This window comes from Cariama cristata, unplaced genomic scaffold, assembly GCF_000690535.1.
Source record: "Cariama cristata isolate BGI_N322 unplaced genomic scaffold, ASM69053v1 scaffold14098, whole genome shotgun sequence".
NCBI classification, from domain to species: Eukaryota; Metazoa; Chordata; class Aves; order Cariamiformes; family Cariamidae; genus Cariama; species Cariama cristata.
Window position 1 is genome coordinate 19,858 of NW_009631733.1, and position 9,015 is coordinate 28,872.

Consider the following 9,015-nt stretch of genomic DNA (forward strand, 5'->3'; position numbering starts at 1 on the left):
CCCCAAATGCTGGCAAATGTTTCTCTCAGCACAAGAAAAAATCAATAATTGTTATTTTCATTTATTCCATGCCCTGGCCTTGCAAAAAAAGTCAATGTCTCCCCTTAAAATATCGTCAGTCCTGCCATGTCCACTTGCAGAAAAGCAATAGAGTATTTTCACAGTCATAACAAGCCATACCACTTCAGCATATGAGGTTACTGAATTATGAAATAAAGCAGATTATTAGCCAATAGCTAGAGATGTGTCCTTTTGTTTTCACTTTTAACCCTGCTTTAGTTCATCTCTATTCAAAAGGGGTTTATGTCTAAAGTTCTTAAATAATTCTACTAGTGGCCTTGTCAGAAAATGGAAACAATGTCTAAACCAACATTTATTACACTGTAAATTCTCTATTCAGTTCTGCAACATCAGTTCAATATTGTGTGACAATTTTGTGTACCTGGAGATAAAAACCTTCTAAAATTCTTCTCATTAGTCTCTACGAAACCATGAACAGTACGGAAAAGATTAAGAAAGACCAATTACTCAGAGTTTCACGTAACACAAGACCAGAAGACAACAAATTAAATTTGTAAATGACAGGTTCGTAACAAACAGGAAGAGGCACCCCACCACACAATGTACTCGTGGAACTCACTGCCACAAGATACTGCCAACCCCCAAGGTTCACCTGGGATCAAAAAGTGATTAAACACACTCATGGAGGATAAAATCTGACAAGGGCTATCAAACACAAAGATACCATCTCTGGCCCAGGAAGCACCTGAGCTGCAGAGTGCTGGATGCTAAGAGAGTACAGGAGAGAAATATTAATATATGCTTAACCTGTTTCATACTATTCTGCAGGCACTGGTTACTCACAGTCACAGGATCCTGGACTAGAGGGGTCTTTGGAGAAACTATTCCTATGTTCCTATGCAGACAGGCCACACATTGCAATATGCAGTTCTTATCAAACTTCTCAGCAATGCTTATGGAGGGCTAGAAACAATTCTGCCAAAAGGGTGGAATGAAGGAGAAATACCAGATGGAATTAAAACCAGTGAATGACCTAACGTATCTTACAATTTGGCATCTTCCAAAGACCTTTTCGAATGCTAAGTTGAAAGGATATAGAAACTGTATATATTGTTGTGTTTTAGACAACACAATATCATATTGTGACAGCTAAATATACAGGATAATTAATAAACTGTTGTAGTTACTGCATTACAGAGCATTTACTCTTCCAAGAAAGGAAGATGAAGTGCCCTGGAGGTAAGATCAGACGAGTACTACGAAGAAGGTGACATGATTCACATCTCTGATTAAAAGAAATGTCCCCTATCAGAGGGACAGAAGTAAAGTTAACTGAGTGGGAATCTGCAGCACTGAAAAGTAACAGATTACAGCTCTTCCATGTCCCAGGATGAACTCTGTATGAATGAAAAAAAGAAGCCTATTCCTTTAAAATATCATTTCTTTTACTTCAAAATGAGAAAAATTTCTAGTGTTAAACAATAAATGATAATCTAAGTGAAAAGAAAGCAAAGTATACTGTGGTAAATTGAAAGGAAAGACAACTTGAATAGTGTATTTCGGTGAATTCAGTGGACAGCTAGATTCATTTCTGAAGATGGGAATTCAGTACCTTGGTGAAAAATCAGGGAGATGGGATTACTATGAGCCAGAGAAGCCTTGGCAGGTTGAACCAGACGGCCTCTCCTTTCTAAAACAGCTTGTATTCTCCTAATTTGCTGTATCAAGTTATGCCATAGCATACAGTTACTGATCACTCCAATGGCACAACTTGCAACTCAAACTATCGAGATCATGTGAAGTCCTGTGTTTTGCCTTACAAACAGTCATCACTGTATCACTTATTCCCTACCACTATGTCCACACCCGAGTGTCTGCTGGTTGTACCAGTGGATGAAGAGAGGTGTCAGGTACCAGCAGACAAGCAGCTGGAACAACTCATGTTAAAATCCTCACAGGCTCTGAGATGATCATCTAATGTGTCCAAGTCAACACCAAAACAACTTTGTAATGCAGTATCAATGAAACACAGCTACTGCCTTTCTGATTTTCAAAGCGAACAGTTTACAAAATATCACATTTCACTTTTATATTAATCCCAAGCAGTGTGGGCTACCAGGGTCAAGGAGGTTTTAAAAATAACCTTTAATATGCATTGGAAAACTGGCCTCTACAAGTCTGTACCACAGCTGAAATCCTAACTTCTGTTTGCTTTTTTTAATAGGTGGTTTGAGGTGTAATGTGATGAGATGCTAGCTGAACTGCACAGTCAGTATCAACAAGTAGCAGTTACTCGAGGGCAGACTCTTGACACCCAAGTATCATACCACATAAGCCAGTTTGTGCTCACTAGGAAATCTCTACTCTTGATGTCAAGTCTGAAAGCTATTTCTCAAGTACTAGAGATCACAACCTTTTCCCATATTTATTTTACTGAAAACCACATTTTTTTCAAAATTACTGTAGGTTAACATAGCATGTCTCGCTCTATCGGTCATGTCAAATTACATCACAGGAGAAGAGGGGAGCAACAGAGCTTGGTTTGTAGCTTTACTTCTCCCTTGTGAGTCACAAAAATGTTCCTATAATGTACACCGCATGGGAGCACCACAAGTGTTAGCTGAAATGTCTCAGATGTTCCAGTTCTTTGAATTTTGTTAAATAGCCTCTCCCCCTTTCCCTGAGTGGTCAATTTATCACATGGCTTACAAATACCAAGACTAACAACTGCCACACATGTAAAAGGCAACAAAATGAGTAGAGTCTTTAGTTTCACAAATCCTAAGAATATAAATAAACTTACTGAGTTCCCACATCTTTCCCACAAATGAGAGATGTTATGGACCATCAGTGCAAAAGGGAAATAAGTCAACCATTTATGTCAGCTATTTTGGCTTGCTGTATGATGACCACCTGTATGATGCTAGGCAAGTCATGTCAGATCAGATCTGTCAACTACTGACTGCCTGAAGAGAGTTCAAAGATGTACTCTCTCCAGCCAGAAGCATCAAGAAGGCAGAACAAGGTTTCATGAATTCAAAGGAAGACCAATAACCTCACTATTTCAGAGAATTAGCAATTGCTCTTTTCTGTGAGGACTTATGTCTACTTGCCTAAAGCACAAGGGAAAAGTATGATCACAACTACAATCCTGATCTGCCTTCAGTGCCCACACTGGGAATGTCCACACTGATAGTGTGAACAGGCTAATCTAAGTCTATGCAAATAGGCAGCCACATTGGCAGGGACCTGAGAGAGGCTAAATTGTACTGGTTCTCAGCCAGATGCTAATAAACAAGGCAATGGCAAGGTCCTTGTGCTCATTTTCCTTCTCTTCTGCCATCTCGACGAAGTCTTCTGCTTCTCACTTTCTCTGGGACATAATTTGTTTACATAAACTGGAAAACACAAGAGAAAAGTTTCACTAAAATAGAACTGAAAAAATTCTCTTTTGTTTTCCTTCCATGACTTCTAGTTCTTGTCTCCTCACTTGTAACGTGACTTCATTCTATGAGTTGAAACAGGCATTTGCTCTGAAATGAGGCATCCATCAAACAACACGCAATATGATCATTAAAAATAACAGTAACTGCTATTACAAAAAAAAAAAATTATTCATTCTTATGGAGCTTGCAAAATTCTAAATTGTTCTTATCAAATTCATATGTTGAATTATACCTAAAGCCATGCTTAAAATATTGTTCTTGGACACAAGAGCCAAAGTGTAGCCCAAGAAGTGATGAAATAATTTTATAGCTCTTGGCTGAATTTCTACACTGGTGTAAAAGGAGAATTTACACCAACAGAGGGCTTGGAACCACAATTTCGAGTTTCAGTTTTGTATTTGGGTTTGTTTTTTTTTCTTAATTCTTTTCAGTGCCTGTCTCCACCCTCTGCACTGTCATTTTCCATTTGGGAAACATTACACTGTGTTGTGTATACAATGGCTCTTGGAATTCACATCACTGTTTAACACCAACACTGAGCTGTAAATTCTGCCTGTGATGTTGAAGTGTCTTTCCTTCTGCCTCTAAAACGAGGCCAGATAATCTCCTGACATACAAGCATTCGCAGAAGGTGTCAGTCTGGTAAGAAATGCCCTCTAAAATGTCCCTAGGTGGATACATTCCCTGATGGCATGTCATTAGGGTGGAGGTTTGGCTTTCTGACATAAAGCTTGTTAAACTTGCTCATTACTGGCCATCCTGGGGAACAGAGGAAGATCATAGTGACCTTTGAAAGCATTTAGGACTCTGCATCAGCATTGCTGCTTTTCAGGTATGGTCTCTTGAAGATTTAACACATAAGGATTTCCACACCACATCACAGATTGTGCAACATGTTCCTCACATCCTTCACGAAATGTTAGTGGTGTGTGGACAAAGGAGAAGAGATGAGTGGGAAAGAAACCCACAACTACACCTACTTTCCCTGCTTTTCCCTCAAACATTTTGCAGTGTCCCAAGGAAGCATTCTGGAAAATACTCAACCTCCTCCTAGGATGAAGCTACTCCTTACTGTAACCATGCAGCACTGAGGTGGTTCCTTCCTCATGCATGCTCATCTTCCTGTCTGGATGAATAAGAATCCTACCAAACACTGAGTACCTTGCTTGCTGCACTGCTGTAATACTAGAATTAACTCAAAATCAACACATAAACGTAATTCTAGTTTCACTGCTCAAATAAAAGTAGGACCTGCAATAAAACTGAGAGCTCAAAGGTTAGATGTCCCATTTTTTAAAAAAACAGGCTACAATTTTACACCAAAGTAGTTAGGACAGTCATTTAAATTTTTGAGATCTCTATTCTTAAGAGTGCAGGTCAATTGTACAATCTTCAACATAAATCCTACATGCAGCATTCCCAGACTCCACGGTTGCCACAGGAGGTCCTGGAGACATTCAAAATAAGCCAAGTTGGAAATGAATGTCTCATATTGTTAAGACAACGTATTTCAATTTGTTTGGGGTTTTCTGAGATTGTCTACAGCCCGAGTGTTTTGGACAGTTCAGGAATACTTTGGACTAGGACTCCCAAATCATTCTCTGTGAAAATCTGGTACTAAAACAAGTCATATTTAAATTAGGCTGTAACTAGTTTTTTGACCTATGTTTGTATAATGCCTAGGCCAATGAAGTCCTGATCTACACGAGGCTCCCACACACCCTTGCAGTACATGTCATACATAATAATAACAATACTTTTTCTAGCCACTTGTAAAAATTACAAATGGGCTCACCATGGCAGGTGCACTTTAACCTGGTTACATGATAGCGGGTTACTATAGCCCTAATACTGTGAGTCGTTGTCCTTCAGAGTATTTTTCATCTGCTTCAGATGAAAACTTTTGAAATATTATTCCACAAAGCCTGCATTTCCTTTTAAAGTCATCCTACTTTATAATGGTCTTTGGACATGTTTAAGATGATCCACACAGAGTACTATCAAATGCAGTCAATGATGTTCTTATTAAAATGTTATGTGCTTCAGGCCTTAGTATATAGATTTCTTTGTTTCCTTGCCAGGCAAATCTAGTATTCTTTCTGTGTATTAGGCTGTCACCTTCATCTAACCCTGCATCCTGGCCTCTGTGGTTATTTCCACTGAAAACGTCCCTGGATCTTGTATCCATCAGGGTATTTTCATTTTATGGTTCACCATGGCCTTTGCCTACAGGAAGCGGGTGGTTCTGCGGTTCCCATTAGCCTTGACCCCATACTTAGGCCGCAGCCCCAATTTTATTTTCCTTTCCTCTGTGCCAAATAGGAGTTCCCCTTCAAGACACTTCAGTCATTGAGCTAGCTAAGAGGGTTTTGTTAACAAAAAGCAGATGCACCACTAAGTTCTCTCCTGAAAGAATCTTCCTCCTATCATAATGATTCTGAGTTTGGAAACTCACTGTATTGTGCAAGACCCATTCGGTATGAATGCTCCAGCCTTTCAGGATATCCAAAATGTGTGTTATACAAGTCTCATGTTCATTTTATCAGTTGGCTTATCACTGACTAGCTAACACTGACAAAGGAGGGTGTGAGCATGGCAATTCCACTGACATTTTAAATGAATGTCCTCCAAGGTGCTGAACTGCGCATTTAATCTGTTTTAATTGGCTTTTCAATTCTTCTGAACACTTTGCACAGTTATCCCTGTATGAGCGATTGGGTGCTCTATTGCTGAGAACCATGAACTAGGTAGTGAAGGAACAGGATTAATGCAGGATCATGAAGACTCCATCACAAAATGTATGCCACTTAATTTTGACACATTACTTACATCTAGTTACATAGGATAATATTTATAGCATGATAGTAAATGCACTGCAGTGTATTTAGTAAGGGTACTTAAGTCGTACTGAGATCTCACTGTTCTAGTCAGTATGACACCTTTGCTGGAAAGCAAGAGGTTTCTCCATTTTACTCTGAGAACTGTTGAGCCAGGGAAATAGTCAAGTGGGATTTAGCCATTTCAAACCGCAAAATAACGCTACAGGTACCTTCTTTGCCTGTTTTGAAGAGATAACAATGAGTATTACATGCGAGCCAATACCGACCATGCTTCCGTCAGACAGAATTAAACCTGACAATTCCTGAACAAAATTCAATCCACTTTCTTACTCTTTAAGGTCAGACAGCTTCCCAGCATCTATGTCTTCCTGTGATAGGCCTCACACAATAATGGCAGAAGGAAGTTATTGTCTCCAAGACTGTCTTGACTCTAGAGAAAGCAGGGGAGAACCTTCCCTGTTAAATGAACCTAATATGGGTTACTTCACCTGATAAGGACTTACTCAAATAAGGGCCTCTTTATCCTCAGCAGGAGCACTTTCATGAAGAAGCATCTACCAAACGAAGCAACAACTCAACAGCCTAGCTCTGAGGAATGGGGAAAGGAATCAAGATGAATACCAACAGAACAGAAAAGAGAGAGGGGGAATGGCAGGAGCACAATGGGTGAACAAGAGCTGAGAAAAAAGCAAAATGGTCACAACCATAGACTAGGGCATGCAGGAACGGATGACCACTCAGCCTTCTACCTATTGCAAAGCATCTCCAATAAGCAAGCACACAAGCAGCCATCAGTGAGCACTATGTCCCACATAACCTCCCTACTTACTGCACTCAGTCCCCTTACGGATGGGCTGAAGCCTGGGAAGCCTCTTTCAGTCCTAATCTTGCACGTGCCTTTCAGTTATTTCAGTAACTACCCAGTAACATCAACAGCCTCCTCCATAAGGTGAACTATGGTCAAAACACTGCCAAGTTACAAAAAGCCTCAATCCTTTTGTTCTTCAGTGAAAGGAAAGTAATATTCTGAATGAACACTGCTGAAAAGGACACAACTTTCAGAGTAAGAATAATAAATATAATTTCACCTCTGCAGCCTGTAGGACACAAAAACTGCAGTGTCCTTGCTCATTTCTTTTTCCTCCTCAAGAGAAGGGTAGGGAATAAAAGAGAGTAAGGTAGAACTGGTACCTTCTCTAAGCGAACACAGAGACAGCTTTCCACTGCCCTGCAGGACCCCACGAGCCCTTACTGGCAGGAGACAAGGCAACTTCCACTGGCTCCTGTGGGACTTCACAGGTTGTGAGCAGCTGTCAGAAAATCCTGATGAAACTGTGCTTCTCAGCTGTCACCACCAGAAACAGGGCTTTCCCCTGAGTCAGGGAGCACAGCCTCTCAGGGCAAGCCTCTGGGCTCTCCCAAGGTGAAACTCAGACAGAGGTTTGGAGAAAGTACCACAGCATGCAGACTGAACCCAGACTTCTCGGAGTCTTGGGGTTATGTCTGCCACCACAGGGAGTTGTTCCCTCCAAAACAAAGCATTTGTATTCTGTCTTGTAGCAGAAGTACAGATTTTCATTATTCTGCATTTGTACCAGGAATCTCTTCTGCAACGTCTAACATTGGGCCAATGATCCTTTTTCCTTTCTATCCATGTTCTTGTTCTCTGAGAAGCTGAAGCTGAAATACACAACTGGCAAGTTCAGCACCTATAAATATTTTTATTATTTCTGTCCAAGGCTTACACTCTGTGATCACGCTTTAGCACTAAGGGTGAAATTAACCTCTGTGGGACCATGCCAAGGCCATGCCGTGCAAGTCACTCATAATGCTTCCAGGTGGAGGGCAACAGAAGAACTACTATACACTTTCTGCTGATTATTACCCAGGAAGCTACAGACCAGTCAGCCTCACCTCCATCCCTGGAAAAGTGATGGAGCAGCTCATTCTGGATGTCATCTCTAAACAGTCGAAGGAAAAGAAGATTATCAGGAATAGTCAGCATGGATTCACCAAGGGGAAATCATGCTTGACCAATCTGGTAGCCTTCTACAATGGCCTGACTGGCTGGGTGGATGAGGGGAGAGCAGTGGATGTTGTCTACCTTGACTTCAGCAAGGCTTTTGACGCTGCGTCCTGTAACATCGTCATAGGAAAGCTCAGGAAGTGTGTGCTAGATGAGCAGACAGTGAGGTAGATTGAGAACTGGCTGAACGGCAGAGCTCAGAGGGTCGTGATCAGTGGTGCAGAGTCTGCTTGGAGGCCTGTAGCTAGTGGTGTTCCCGGGCGATCAGTTCTGGGTCCAGTCTTGTTTAACCTATTCATCAACAACCGGAGTGTGATCTCAGCAAGTTCGCTTTTAGTACGAAACTGGGAGGAGTGGCTGATACACCAGAAGGCTGTGCTGCCATTCAGCGAGACCTGGACAGGCTACAGAGCTGGGTGGACAGGAACCTGATGGAATTCAACAAAGGCAAGTGTAGGGAGGAATAACCCCATGCACCAGTACAGGCTGGGGGTTAAGCTGCTGGAGAGCAGCTCAGGGGAGAAGGACCTGGGAGTCCTGCTAGACAACAGGTTGCCCATGAGCCAGCAATGTGCCCTCATAGCCAAGAAGGCCAATGGTACTTTGGGGTGCATCAGGAAGAATGTGGCCAGCAGGTCGAGGGAGGTTCTTCACCCCGTCTACTCTGCCCTGGTGAGGCCAC